Raw genomic sequence first — 15,949 nt, 5'->3', positions numbered from 1 at the left:
TCTGATCAAGCAGAGTCTGGGACTGGCTGTCCTAGCGGCTCCCAGTGATGTTTCCAGCTCACGCTGTAGGGACATGAAAGACCCAATGATTGACGTGAATGTCCACTGCTACACATTTCCTACAAATGACATAGGGCACTGAACACAATAATGAGTTACTGTACATAGATTGGAGTCCTGCATCCATGATGCAGGACTATGTTTGGGAAATACACTGACATTCTGTTTTCATATGTGGATGAATTGACATGTCCAGCTATGTGCATCAATGGGCATATTTTGTTCTGTTGACATTACGTGACCAGAGACATTGACTGGTTTGTGACACCCTGTGAATGACACGGGTGTGTTGTTGTACACATCTTCTAACATACGTACTCTTTCTCTCCCAATGTATTTTTTTTTGGGCCGAGGTACTTGGCTTAGTGCATGCCTTTAGCTGTCACATTTGTGTGACTTCCGACACACTCACACTCACAGTCTGTTGACCTTCCATGATATTATCTGTGATTGGTTGAGTGATGTGCATCTTGTTCTCATTTCATTATATGTATGTGAATGGCTGCAAGTACCAACATGTGTGACTGCTTACCTTAATGCGTACACAGATCATGTATTTTGTACATTGACGCCATAGTCTGAATAGTTCTCACACTTGGCTTTCTGCCATTTTGTGTCACTGAAATTTGAAGAAGTGTGGTGTTACACCTGACATCATTGGCGTAAGTCTCCCTTCCATTTTTGACGGATTGCCTCCTTAGTTTTGACATATTTTTGCTGGTTGTATGTTTTGGGCCCTGTGCCACTGCTAATCAGTGCCACAGTGCAAGTGCTCCCTATGTTAAATTGATATACCGATTGGATTCCATGATTGGCTTATTTGATCTACTGTCAGCCCTAGTACAGTGCACCATGTGTGCCCAGGGCTTGTAAAGCAAATGCTGCTGGTGGGCTTGCAGCACTGGTTGTGCCACCCACAGAAGCAGCTTGTAAAATGTGTCTCAGGCCTGCCATTGCAAGGTCTGTGTGTAGTCTGTGACTACCATGTCGACTTGGAAAAGTGCACCCACCTGCCAGTCCCTAAACCATCCCTTTGCTTCCTATTAGACACCCCTATGGTAGGCCCAAGGGCAGGGTGCATTGTAAGTATAAGGTAGGACATGCTCTGATGTGTGTAGCATGTTCTAGTAGTGAATTACAGCCATTTTCGTTTTTCACTATTGAAGGCTACCTGTTCTCAAAGACTAGAATGGGCAGTGAAGATTGTTACATCCCTCCAATCCTAACTGACTCAGGGAACATGGTAGAAATTCGAGTTTAGTATGCCTGAACTCAGAATAATAAAATACATCTTTTAGTAAAGTTTATTTTAATATTCTGTGTTTGCAAATACCACTTTTAGAAAGTAGGTATTTGCTTGCCTAACCATTTGAGCCCGCCTCTGCTGACTTGTGTATTCCTTGTCTGGGGTTGTGTGTGACAGGGCTGGGGAAATTCCAGGAGACAGTCTGGGACAGCCCAGTGGTGAATAGGGAGATTTACCTCCAGATGGGTGGGGGAGAGTGCACCTGGGACCTGAATAGGGCTGAGCCTTCCCTCTACAATGCTGGCTCCACCCCCTGTGGCTTGTCTGATGTCTCTGCCCTGCACAGACAGTGAAAGGAGAAGGGGAATCCTGTCAACAGAGTACTCCAGAGCTGCATCTTCCCTCCCCTGTGCTGGCTCCACCTCCTGTGGGGCGTCTGATGTTTCTGCCCTGCACAGTGAAAGGAAGAGAAGAGTCATGTAAACACAGTGCTCGGGAACTGGTTTGAACTTCAGAGAACAAATGATTTTGGGGTATAAATATTGGGACCCAGTCCCACAGACTTTAGATCACTTCTGGAACAAGAAACCTTGAGTAGGAGAAGAACCAAGGAAGCTGCAGGAGTTTGGATTGCCCCTCTGCCAGTGTGCTGTTTGCTGGGTTGGCCTGCAGTGGTTACTTCATTGCCAAGGGAAAGGAGAAGGAACTTTGTAAGGACTTGCATCTACAGAATATCCTCAAGGGCTTGAACTGTGCTTGCCTCCTGCTGAAGTCTCAGGGCCAAAAGACTTCACCCCCAGCTCCCTCCTGAATTTCCTGGCTGGGAATTCTGATTCCAGTCACTTGTGTGCCGCTGGGAGCTGGAAGCGCGACGCATCGAGAAGAAGTGTGTCGCTGCCGCAGCTGAAATCATCGCAACGCCGGAGAATCGAGAGTTCGTCGCATCTCCCTGGAAGCGTGTGTTCATCGAATCTGTCTGCTGTCGCATCACCGGAGAAGTGCGACGCATCGAGAGAACGGTCATCGCATCACCAGAGAAGCGCATCGCAGGGCCTGTCGCGGCTCCAAAGTACAGAGTCGTCACAAGGCTGCCAGGGCATCATCGCATCGCCATCGCATCGCCGCATCAAGGGTGCCATCTTCTCGCATCGCAACTGGATCATCGCATCAGCATCGCATCGCATCAGGGCGCCATATTGCGCACTGCAACAGGTCCAGAATCTACGCATCACCTCCGCACCGGTAAGGCTCACGACGAGTCCCCTACTCTGCGCAAGCATTGAGGAAGGACGCAACCGTTCCCCCAGGTCACGGAACGAACGCATCTCCCCTTCTGCGAGCCTTTTGTTTACTTTGAGTGCCGCATCCAAGAACTTTGTTGAGAACTTTGTCGCATTTACCAACAACTTGAACTTAAAGACTTTTATCATCCTTTAAGTAACCTTTAGTATAGTATTGTGGATTTTTGTCGTTTGTGGTATTGTGTTTAAGTCTATATAAAGAATACCTATTTTTATAAAACCTGTGTTGTATCCATCTGTAGTGCTATCACTGCATTACTGTGTATATTCACAAATGCTTAACACACTGCCTCTGAGATAAGCCTGTCTGCTCGTGCCAAGCTACCAAGGGGGTGAGCAAGGGTTATTAAGGAGAGTAATCCCCTTGTCCTGACTTAGAAGTAAGGGTCCCTATTTGGACAAAGGTGATAACCATTGCCAACTAGAGACCCCCAGATCTAACATGTGGTTTCTGGGCTTGTGCTCTAATTGTGAAACTTACACTCCTCCTCCCAAACAGCCGCAAGAGGCCACCATGAAGAGTTTTGTTTAGACAAATTTGGTGAATTTACTTTCAAGTTTATTGTCACTCGTGGCTGGTGTTTGTTGCCCAGAGGCAAATGTGGTAGTTGTGAGAGGTTCAGACATCAGTCCCCAGTGTCAGAAATCTTGCTAGTACACATACCCTCACTTGCATGTAGCCATAGGCCCAAATGAGCTGTTTAGTTGGTGTTTTTTGGGTGTTTTCACTGACTCTGTCTCCCATCAGGCCCTTTCCTATTTACACCTTCCCGACCAGCGCAAACAGCCCATCAGGAGTTAATCTTACCTCACAGTGCTTCACACTGTACCTGCAGGATGCCCAACACTGTGCACTTGTGTCTAACTTTACAACAAGTACAGTTATGGCCTTGTGCTCCAAACAACAGTCCCCAGTGTCAGGTATTTTGTCATAACATTTGAACTCACTGTCAGGTAAGCATGGTACATTGTTGGCTTGTAGGGCTGTGTGTGAAGAGAGGTGTTTTCAATGTTCAGCTCTCCCCTCAGGCCCTGTACTACCCACATTCTTTCCACCGTGCACAACAGCACACCTGGAACTATGGTTTCCTGAGACTGGGTGGAAATATACTGACATAGCTGGCTAACACTGGTGCCTGGTGTTTGTAGCATGAGGCCCTGTTGGTACTTGAGGGAAAATCAGAGACCAGTGTCCATTGTCATGTATCCTGCTAGTAAATTTGGACACACTGTGGTTAAGCTTAGTTCCTGTTGTACTGCTTGTGGTGAGCGGAAAGGTGTATGTTGTACAGGGACTGATATGAGTTGTAGCCTTTCCAAATACCCCACCTCCCGCCCAGCCCAGCTAACTCCTCTGAGACTATGGCAAACTGGCAGTGAGGGGAAGTGTACTAGCAAGGAGGCTGACACTGATGCTTGGTGTTGAACTTGAAACTAAATCTCAACATGGCCTTGTTCCCCAAACACCATGCACCAGTGTCAGTTATCTTACTAGTGTACTTCCATTCACTGTCAGGTAGCCATAGGCCCAGATGAAGTGCTTGGGATGTGTGGTTGTAGGAGTGTTTGTATTACTCCAACTCCAATCAGGATCTTTCCTACTTACACTCTATCCACCCTGAACAAACTGACCACATGGCAGTATGCTTTAATGACAGTGTTGGACATGTATTATCAGTATGTGTGACACTTGTGCCTGGTGTCTGAGTTAGTCACAATCACATTAGTGAGTTGTTGTCCACACATCAGTCCCCAGTGCCAGCCATCTTGCCAGTACATTTGCGCTCACTGTCAGGAAAGCATGGTTCCAGGTGGGCTGTTTGGCTGGCTGTGAAGGTGTGTGGAGGACGGGGCATGATGGGAATTGAAGGCAGTGCAAATACTCCTCCCCCATATAGCCCAAACAGCCCACCTGGTACTAGGTTTGCCTGACACTGAGTGGAAAAGTACTGGCAAGATGGATGATTCTGGGGTCTGGTTTTTGCTTTGCCCACAACTCCTGTCAAGGCCTTGTGCTCCTCACACCAGTGCACAGTGTCAGCGATGGGAATTTTGCTCAAAGAAAACACCATTCAGCAGTGTCAGCCATCTTGCCAGCATATATCCACTCACTCACAGAAAATCTGAATCACAGGAAGGATGGTTGGGATGGCTGGGAAGGTGGGTATGGGCACAGGCATGATGGGAGTTGAGGTCAAAGCACACACTACTCCGCCAACATAGCCCAACAGGCCCACCTGGAACCATGCTTTCCTGCCACTGAGTGGAAAAGTACTGGCACGATGGCTGACACTGGGGACTGGTGTGAGGAGGTCAAGGTCTTGATGGGAGTTAGGGCCAAAGAAAACACCATGCGGGTCTGAGGCCCTACAAGGGGGGCAGGCCAAAGGCAAAAGGTTGTTCTCCACAAGGGTGAGATACCCAAAGGAACAAGTGGGCTGTACTTTCTTTAGGGAATATAGTCATCCTGAAGAGTGGTGAAAGCCAAGGACCCCAGCGGCAGGTTGTGGGTGAGGGTCTAAAGAGTCTGCACTTTCAGAATGGAGGGACCCGACAGAAAGAGGGTATTGGGTGGAATAATCTCAAGAAGGGGGTCTATCTAGACCTATCCAGTGAGGAGGCATCAGTAGGGAGCAACTGTACCCTTGACCAAAAGAATGGAGGCAAAGTGTAGCGTGACCTAGGGCAAGGGTAGGTCGAGTTCTGCTTAGTCCATGTAGACAATTAGCAACCTAGATGCATCTAACCTATAAGCACACGGGTTCCTAAAGAAGTCTGGGGTTCCAGTATGGAGTGGTGGTCTCATGGCTGGGAGAGGTAGGTGCTCTTAGCGGCCGACAAGCCAGCATAAGGGATTTGAGGTACTGGACAAAGGGCGGGCAGGGAGTCTGGTCACTTGTTATCGCTGACTAGGTATAGAATACCCATGCATAGTGGCTATTTCTTCTGCATACAAATCAGCTGTGCGCAGAAAATGTGAGAATGTGGTTCTGACCATCTAATACACCTGGATTTTTTGCTTTTTGATCTACTGATTTTTTACCTTTTACTGTGGGAGAGCCTCATAATCTGTGACTCACCCACGGTAAACTCATGGGCTGTGCAAATTTTCCGCTATGTAGCCAGGGTTAGGAGCAATGGGCTGGTTACATGCTGATATGTGTGCACACGCATGTGCACACATGTGGGAGATTCTTGTTTTGCCCAGCTACTGCACACAGGTAGCCTGGCACAGAAGGGACTATGCAGAGTTGGGTTGTGACCTGGAATAGGCCTTAAAATGGGGGGTTCACATGTAGGGCAAGTCAGTGTACTCAAATCCCTTTGACTGTAGTGACACTCCAATATACTCCTATGGAAAATGCTGCCTTGGGACCCAGCTCCAGTACACTGTAATCTGTGTGAAAAGAACAGCTTATGGGTAGGCCTGGGCAGTGAACAAAGTCAAGTTGGCGAGTGCGAGCAAGGAAAGTCCACCTACAGGTGAGATTTCTCATCGTGGGAGGTCGGATTTCTCAGCGTGGGCTAGTCACGGTTGGGTATGAACATTCACATTGAGAAACCTTCCGTTTCTGTTGAGAAAGCTGTTGCTTGAGTAGAAAATCTACTCAAGCGGCAGAAAAGAAGCAGCGCCCTCTTGCGCTGCACTTGGTGCCATTGACACTGATTTTACAGAGCAGGCCGAATATCCAGCGCTGAAAATAAACACGCCCCGGATTGACCAAATGCACTCCTGTTTTTGTTTGTCACTTTGCAGAGATCCACGAAGCTGAACTCCGCCAACTCAGCCAAGGCCTACTTATGGGTCATCCAGGAATGCCATATTTCTCTGACTCAGCTCAGGATCAGAGCCCAGGCCTTTTGTTACCTTGCTAGGCTGGGAAAATTAGTTTTCTCCCCTGCTGCAGGAACAAAGGCCTTGTCAATCAAATCAAGCATTTGTCAGTGCGTAGGTAATCTCTCCAGGAGGAAGGGAATGGGAGAAATTGCTCTGCATTAATTAGACAGCTGTCATCCTGTGCTAGGAAGAAGGCTTGCCCCATGCCACTCATCAAAGGAGGGAGCCATCCCTCTGGAGCCAAACAAGAGTGAGGGCTCCTTTCACAACAATTTTCATGATTGCCTGGCAGCAGAGAAAAGCAGAGAGCTGTGAACGTGACCCAGAGAGCCAGCGAGTTGTGAGAAGGCGTGGAGGAGGAAACCAGCGGCTCCGGCGGCTCTCTCGCTTTTAATGCCGTGAGGCTGCTAAGCCACGGGTGCAGAGAGCTACACAGTGGATAATAACGGGCAATAGCGGTAAAAACAGCAGTAAAGCGGCGCCGCAGTGCAAGGAGTGCCGCGAGTGCCACGAGTGCCCGGTCTGCACGACTGCCGCGAGTGCAGCAAAAACAGCAGTAAAGTGAAGGGCGGCACTTGTGCCGCGAGTGCCATGAGGCAGGTGACTAGAGTGCCGCGAGCGCTGTGGGTGGCGCTAAGTGTTGCTACGTGGTTCCATGTTGTTGCATGAATGAATGAGAAAATGAATGAATAAGTGAGTCATGGAATGTATGTGAGTTTCCCTTGTGTGTACGGGAGTGTGAGGAACGTTCCTGTGTATCTTATCTATTTTGCAAATATATCTACCTACTGTTCCTTGTTTTATCAGAATTTAAAAATGTATATATATGGAATGTTTTTCATAAGTGTAATGGATTTGAAAAAACGACAAAAAAAGTAATAAAAGGATTATGTTTCTTAAATATCAGTAAAGTCTTTCGCTCAGATAGTTTGTTGATGTCACTCCTTACATAATCACGTGGATACCTATTTGGACCTTTTGATATCTATTTAGGCAGGGTGTCTTTTTTCTATTTTGCTGTCATTTTGCCCGCTTTTCCTGCCTACATCCAAAAATCCCCCCGGGGAACCCCCTTCTATTATATACCGCTTTGGATCAGTGCTGCAAGAGTCGTGAGGAGGCTCTGACTTGGTAGCCCTGCCGGACGGTCGGTACATAAATTGATTGCAGTGACCCTGAGCCGCGTGAGAACTGGAGGAAGCTGTAAGTACCACCAGTACCGTGGGTGCATGTACCGCAGAAGAGGGTGCTACTAGGGTGGTAAACGTGGTGATCGTGTTGAGTGCAAGGTCCTCTTGATCTCTCGCTCAGAGCTTTGGTTAGTCAACCCAGTAGCCAGCCAAGTCAGCCAAGCAACGAACAACCGGCCTAGCCTAGCTTAACCTAACTCAGCTAAAGAACTAAATAACTAAAAATTAATTAAATCACAAACTGACTGGAGTTGGTGGTGGCAGCGCCTAATACCAAAGCAGCAGTCAGTGTTTTGGTGTGGTGGTGAGTTTGAAACCGACGATCCGCCCTCTGCCCCCTCATACTGATCTTCTCCTTTTGGGGGTGTCTGAGGCAGTTTTTCACCCTGTCTGTGGCCCCCTCTGTGTTAAGACTGCTCCAAGACTGCCCCAAGAGTGTGCATGAAGGTTTGAGGATTATTTAAGGGTTACAGAGGACGGTAAACTCTTACCCTGGGGCTGCTTTGATTCACAGGAAATACAGAGAACCCAGTGAGCCCTGTGAGCCCTGTCTATTCTCAGAGTTACACATGCACGTGTTTTGAAATTTGAAACTTGAAATCTACCCTCTGAGTCTTAACATATTCTACAACTTGACTGCGGACTGACTTTCATTACACCATTCCGCACATTGTGGCACAAAAGGAAAAGCACCGCTTATTAGTTAATTAAGTAAGGCAGCCACAAAAAATGCGCTCAGGTAAAGAAAGAACAGTGGGTACCTCAACAAAACGCTCCCGAAAAAATCAAGTACCCAATGCACTAAAAAGGCAAAGGCTCAAGCTAAGGGGGCGAGTCAGACACTAATCTCACCAATAGCTAGGATGTTTGAAAGATCTACAAAAATACCACAGAAATTCGATTTTATGCGAGACCCAGCCACCGCACTTATGTCAATGCAATTAGACTCAGAATCAAAATCTCTACAGTCTCCAATCAAACCAACAAATAAATCGATAACAAACTTAGATTTAACTGATGAAGTTGGGGTGGATTGGGCTTCAGAACAGATTATAGATCAGCAAGTGAAAGTTAGTGATGGACAAAGTAACGAATACACAGAAGAAAAGGATTTACTAACTGTAACATTCTCACAAGAAACAAATTGTGGAATGTCGGATAAAAACAGGATTGTTGTAAGAACAAAGGAATGTAATCAATTTGATACCACCAAGAATAAAGTCAATGAAGGAGTTCCAGTCCCAATAGAAGTCAAAGTGGAAATAAGAGAAAAAAAGGTCAACACTGACAACGAACATCTATTGGCAAATAAAGCAGGACACCAAAAGGCCAATGAGGAGGAAAAAACTGACCATATTCCAGGAAACCAACAAATTGACTTTAATGGTTTAATCAATTTGGAACATGACCTAACTTTTCATACAAAAGCCGGCGGAGAAAATACCATAGTACGAAGCCACGAAAACCAGGAATAATTAGAACAGGCAAACACTAATCACCCGAAGACACATGCTAGTACAAACAAAACGATAAGAAACAATGAGCAACCAGCATCTGTAAAAGAATGTGCCATTAAAAAAATCAGAGTTCTAACACCAAAACATGCTTCAGCACTTGTAGATAAAGAAAGTGATTATGATTATATCAATAACCAGTCAGGCATTAAAGAAACATACTTGGAAACAAAAACAAAGGAACACGATAAACACGATGTAGGAACAATATGGGATATTCATTATCAAACTTCAGTACTAACCCTTGAAGCATTAGTATCACAGTCAAATAAAATGGATATTCAAATTGACATACTGGGAGTTATGGCCAACACTGTTGCTGGAATTGAGAACAAACTAATCAAGCTGAACAATCTAATAATAAAAGCACAAAGGGAATCAGTGCCAACTTATATCGAGTGCACATGTGCTCCAATAATCAATAAACTGGGAACTATACCAGAGGTTATGAAAACTATCTTGGAGGATGTCAAAGACATTGTCCGTACAAGAAATAAGGACTACTGGAAGGAGGATAGACATCAACCTAATACAAGGGAATCCACATCAGAAGAAAAACAGGAGCAATCGAATGGAAACTGAAGACGCTGATATATTTAATGTGACTAAACAACTGAGCACAAATCATGATATAAATACTAAAAGTAATAAAATATTGTCGGGCTTACAGCATGAGAGAAATAAGGAAAGACCAAAAGAAGACGACTCGGTAGCCTTTGAAATAACAAAAAGAAAGAGAAAAAAGCTGCTTAACGCAAGAAATAAGACAAAAAAGGAAAGTACTCCGCAAACCATTATTGAATTGGATGCACACTATAAAGAAAGAGGAACAATAATAGATACCAAATTAGACTCATTGCCTAATATAAAGGAAGAAGGAAGAAAGAATGTAAAGATAAAATCAATAGATGGCAACATCAATGGAATGAAGCATACAAAAACTACAAAAACTAATGAAGGAACAAACAAATATTATGATATTTTTTCCAAACCAATTGTCTCTTGTTCCAAACAAAACCTGGCCAAACTAAATATTAGCACACTCACTTAAACTTCCAATGAAACATCTCGGTCCCCTGGAGTTGAAGTAAATAAAGTCCACGAAGAAGAAGTAAAACGGAAAATCAATGGAAATAGTTGTGCAATAAAAGATCTCATTTCTTCTGATATCCGAAGCAAACAAACCAAAAGTATTACCAAAGATGTGATGCCCAAGATCATACCGGATCCTGGAACATTAGTTGCTAACGAGAATGACTCACAAAATGATATATGTCCATTAGTTCGAAACTTAATAGAGCAAGACGAGAAAACGTCATATGGCCTTGTTAGGAAATGTGACCAGAAAGAAGACCCTCGAGCAAGAAATGAAGTGGGGGCTGACAGAACAATGATTAATTCTTGGAAGGTAAAGGAAGCATTAGATGATACGACAAATTCAAAAATTTCAGACAACCTAGTAATTGAAAGAAGAGGTCAGAATAGACAGATTAACTATTCGGATCATGGAAGAACCGGCGATAAAAATAGTGAACTAAGGCTCCAAAAAAATAGTTCCACACAACTTATTTTTAAACCACTTTATGAATCAAAAGGAGCACACAATATCCTATATAGGGGAAATATCCCTCTGCTAATGAAAACTATAACAGCACTTGAAAGGATAACATCTGAAGATATCGAATGCATAGGATTTCAGCCGAATCCCGAAGGAAGACTGCCACTAACGATGGTAACAGTGGCCACAGGGTCCATCGCGAACTCAATCCCGAAAGAGCATGGAATCTTTCTTAATTGGGGGATATTAATAAGCCAACTTTCTCCAAAGGTCTAACCAACACCTCTTTTAAATATAGTAAATCCTGCAAAAAAATCATATCCTGATAAAATCGACCCTGTTTTTTCCATATTAAAAAATCCTCTTGGTAAAACAAAGTCTGAAGATAAAAAATGGGGCACTATATTGAATAAAGAAGATAGAAAAGAGGTAAATAAAAATTGGATAATGACATCTTTGGATGGTAATAAAGAACATTGACAAACTTCTTCGCAAACAGAACTACAAGAACTGAGTATGGCCACTTCTATAATAAAGATATGCTCATGGAACATAAACGGAATTAGTAAAAAACTAAGTGATGCCCAAATTAAAGGAATGTCGGATCATAATCAAATAGTACTATCGCATGAAACATGGGCAATGGAACCATTTAGGTTAAAACATTATAAAGGGTATATTGAACCAGCAATTAAACATCAGAAATGTGGTCGTCCATGTGGTGGCCTAGCAACAATAATACAGATCAAACTAAATGCTAAACATGAGAAAATACAGACAACCAATCCAAATCTTCTTGCAGTGAAACTACGATAAAAATTCAGGAAAAGTAGGCCATTTAAAATTCTGATTCTAGTCAATATATATATACCACCAAAACAGACCGTAAAGAAAGAGATGTGTATTGCCATAAACAATCTATTACTGGAACAAATTCTGGAAGAGCCTTTGGCTGATTATGTTGTAGCAGGTGACTTTAATATAAACTTGTTAATACCCTTTGAGCGGGGTGATTATGTTCAGTCCTAAAATCAGCAACAGGAAATCCCGGAACCAATAATGGAACCTAGAACATCTAATAGACAAAACAGAATGGGGAGACACCTGGTAATGGACATGGAAGCACTGGGTTTCAGAATATTAAACAGTAGATTCACAACGGACTGTACCCCTGCTCTTTCGTTTCACTAAAGCAATCGTAATTCATGCATTGATTACATACTAACATCACTGTGTACTTACAACAAAGTGATATCCTATCACTTGAATAAAGTCACGGACAGCGACCATAGTCAACAAATTACTGAGTTAAAGGTATCTTGCCCAAGATCTGAAAATTATTTGACAATCCAAGGCCAGACCTGTACCATAAACTACAGTAAACTTATAAGGAAACCCGAAAATGCGGGTGAGATTACGGCCAAGGCAAAAAATCTAGTTGAAGATTGCTTTGAAGATACGATGAAGACAACAGTAATGAACCAATGGGAAAAATGTACACAGAAAGTAGTGAATTACAATAAAAAACCAACTGGTGAACAAAGGTAAAAAGTGCCGCCGCGCGAAATAAGTGAATCTACCATCTTTCTCCCGTATACTGTAAGGAAAATCAGATGTACACGAAATAGACCTAGAAAAGCTAAACAAGTCTTCGTTCAAAGAGGAAATACGGGTATTATTAAATAACACAAACTATACGTTAAGGAAGTTAATCTGGCAGGAAAAAAAAAAGCCAGACACGAGCTATAATAATAATAATAATAATAATAATAATACAGAATTTTGTAAAGCGCGAACAGCTACCTCACGAGGAGGTGTCCCGGCGCTAGCTGAACACTATTGACCTTGAGGAAGAGTGAGGGAGTTTAGCAAGGTTGAGTAAAGAGCCATGTCTTTAGCAGCTTCTTGAAGCAGAGTTCAGAGGGGGCTTGCTGAATTGCTGGGGGCAGGGCGTTCCAAAACGTTGCAACATTTGCCGAAAAGGTTCGACCCCCTAACCAAGCTCTTTTTGTTCGTGGGACATCCAGTAGAACACGGCAGTTGGACCGAAGCACACGGTCCTGAGAGTATCTCGGGAGCCTGGTTTTCAAGTACTCCGGGCAAGTGCCAAACAGAGATATATAGGCCAGCGTAAGTGCCTTAAACTTAATTCTGTTGGCAACTGGTAGCCTAAGCAGTGATCGCAGATGCGGAGAGACTGACTGCTTGAAAGGAATTCGCAACAGCAGTCTCGCAGCTGCTTTCTGGACCCCCTGGAGTTTTTGAGTCAAATATTTAGGTAGGCCCAGATAGAGTCCTTTAGCGTAATCCAGCCTTGATGTCACTGTGGCATAAATAACAGTTTTCCGCCAGCTCTCTGGGAGAAGTCTCAAAATCTTCCGGAGGTTCCTCAATTTACTCAAACAACAACCGGCTACTTGTTGAATATGCGGGGAGAAAGACAGGCTGTCATCCCACCTTACTCCAAGATTTTTTGCCGTACGGCTGGGTACGGGGGCTTGGCCCATCTCCGTTGGCCACCATAGTTCTGAGGGAGGAGGGGGTCCTTTGCCAAAAAAGATTACTTCAGTCTTATTGGCGTTTAGTTTTAATTTGTTCGTATTCATCCAGCCGGCTATATCTTGGAGACAGCCCTTACAGTTCGCAAAAGACTCTTGTGATATCTCTGAGTACGGGAATACCAGCTGTGTGTCATCGGCATAGGAGATTGCCTTGACACCCCAGTTGGCAATCAGCGTAAAGAGAGGGGCGAGGTAGATGTTGAACAAGAGGGCCGACCCTTGCGGGACTCCACAACTGAGGACTTTAGGTGATGAGGAGACGGTCCCCAGTGTCACCTTCTGAGTTCTCTGGGACAGATATGAATGTAGCCACCCGAATGCTTTTTCACAGATGCCTATCTCAGCCAGTTGCATCAAGAGTCTGGCATGGTCAACCGTGTCGAAGGCGGCCGACAGATCCAGAAGTACCAGCTTCGCTGAGTCTCCTGCATCCATCGACCACCTTACTGACTCTGCCACCTCAATTAGTGCTGTCTCCATACTAAAACCGGGACGAAAGCCTGATTGAGTCTCATGGAGTACTTTGTTTGCTTCGATGAATTTGCTCAGCTGACGCTGTATTAATTTCTCAAACATTTTTCCCTATGGACACAAATCTTTTACACACGCACATTAACAAACTCACAGGAGTTCTGGAGATTAATTAATGGTGTGGCTAGACCAAATTAATCAAATAAACCTGCTGTACGATCTATCCTATCTGAAGAAGACGGATGTATGACATTACAACGCATGCTTTTACATCGCATGCCTTTACAACGCAGTTTTTACAACGCATGCCATTACAACGCATAGCGCTTTGGGGTGCTGGATAGTGAATGGTTTAATTTACTATTCCAACTCCAGTCCCCGTGGATAGTAGGGAAGGTGTTGGATAGTAAATTAAATCTATTCCCTATCCTAGAGCGCCCCCCAGCGCAATGCGTTGTAATGGTTTGCATTGTAAAAGTTGCGATGTAAAAGCACTACGTGGTAAAAGTTGCGTTGTAAAGGATGTTTCCCGAAGAAGACTGAGTGACGTTTCTTAAAAATATCTAAATTCTGAACCCACAGCATATAATCAATATACCAATTATGAAAACAATACAAAACTTGATCTGGAAGGCGATTATGACATTTTTATAACTAAAAATCCTGTGGTCAGACTGATAAAGAAACAAAAGGATGGGGCCCCCTGCCCCAATGGTATCCCTTTTGCACTATACAAGGAAGCACCAGATTTTTGGTCTGCCTACCTTGCCGATGTTTTCAGTGAGGTGGTCCAGATTGGGCAAATCCCGAGGTCATGGAAAGGATTACTAATAACATCTATGTTTAAGAAAGGAGATTGGCAACTGCCTGAAAACTATCGCCTAATTACCTTGCAAAATACGGATGCAAAACTGTTTGCTGCGATCCTATTGATGAAATTAACGGATTGGGCAAAGGAATATCAGGTATTGCCCCCGAACCAAACAGGCTTTATTAAGGGCCTTGGAACATCCACAAATATTTTAAAATTATCAGTATTAACCGCATGCGTGCTGCGGTCATTTTTGCGCTGTGCCGCTTTTTCGATTTACCGCGTTACATGACGAGCTGAGCTCGTCATGTGCATGCGAGCGGCGCAACTCATGACGAGCTCAGCTCCTCATGAGCATGGAAGGGGTTAATTGATAAGGCACTTTTATTAAAACAAACCTTATATTTGTGCTTCGTAGATTTTAAATCTGCTTTTGACTGTGTTTACAGAGAGCTTCTGTGGGAAAAACTTAACAAACAAGGAATTCCGGACACTTTGTTAAAGATGATTAGGCTTCTGCACTTTGAAACTTGGGTCAGGGTGAGGACGGGTGAGGGTAACACACTAACCAACGATCTTCCCACAACTAGTGGTCTTAAACAATGGTGCGTTCTGGCCCCCTTACTTTTTAATCTATTTCTAGCTGATCTTTCTACTGACCTAAACGAAATCAATGCACACCCTCCAACATTAGCATACAAACAGATATCTAACTTGTTGTATGCAGACGACATCGTACTCTTAAGTCATACCAAAGTTAGTTAATTGATGGCATTTTTAAGTATTCAAGGGAAAACAGTATGTTAATAAACAAAGCTAAGACCAAAGTAATGGTCATTACAAAAAATGTGCGACTTAGATTTAAACACAAATGGTTTTTGGATGACAAAGAATTGGAACAAGTGGCTGTCTACAAATACTTGGGTATCATTTTTAATGAAAATGGCAACTTTCTGCCATAAAAACTGGATATCACAAGGAAAGCAAACTCCCTTATCGGGGCATTTAGAATTAGCCAGAAAACTATAGGAGAGTTGTCTTACCAACCTCTTTTAAAAATAGTTGCTGCAAAACTACTGCCTACTTTAACATACGGCAGTGAGGCAATCAACGGGAACGATGCTGAAATTATTAATACAGCTGTCGCAAAAACGTACACAATTTTATTCTCTCTCCCCAAGAATGCCTCACAAGCCCAGGTGAGTTGGAGTTTGGGCTTAACAATCAATGCTATGCAAGGAAAGGGCATATACTGAAAGTATGGAATAGAATAAAAAACGATCAGGATAATGAAATGCCCCGCTTACTGTGGCAAGAAGTGAAAACAACAGAAATGTACATGTCTACTCCTACTTAAACAAAGCAATTGAAGAATTTGAAATAATTCCGATTTGGAACT

The sequence above is a fragment of the Lissotriton helveticus genome, chromosome 2_2 (genome assembly GCF_964261635.1).
Source record: "Lissotriton helveticus chromosome 2_2, aLisHel1.1, whole genome shotgun sequence".
In the NCBI taxonomy this organism is placed as follows: domain Eukaryota; kingdom Metazoa; phylum Chordata; class Amphibia; order Caudata; family Salamandridae; genus Lissotriton; species Lissotriton helveticus.
The sequence above is the reverse complement of the archived record's forward strand: the minus strand, read 5'-3'. Positions refer to the sequence as shown.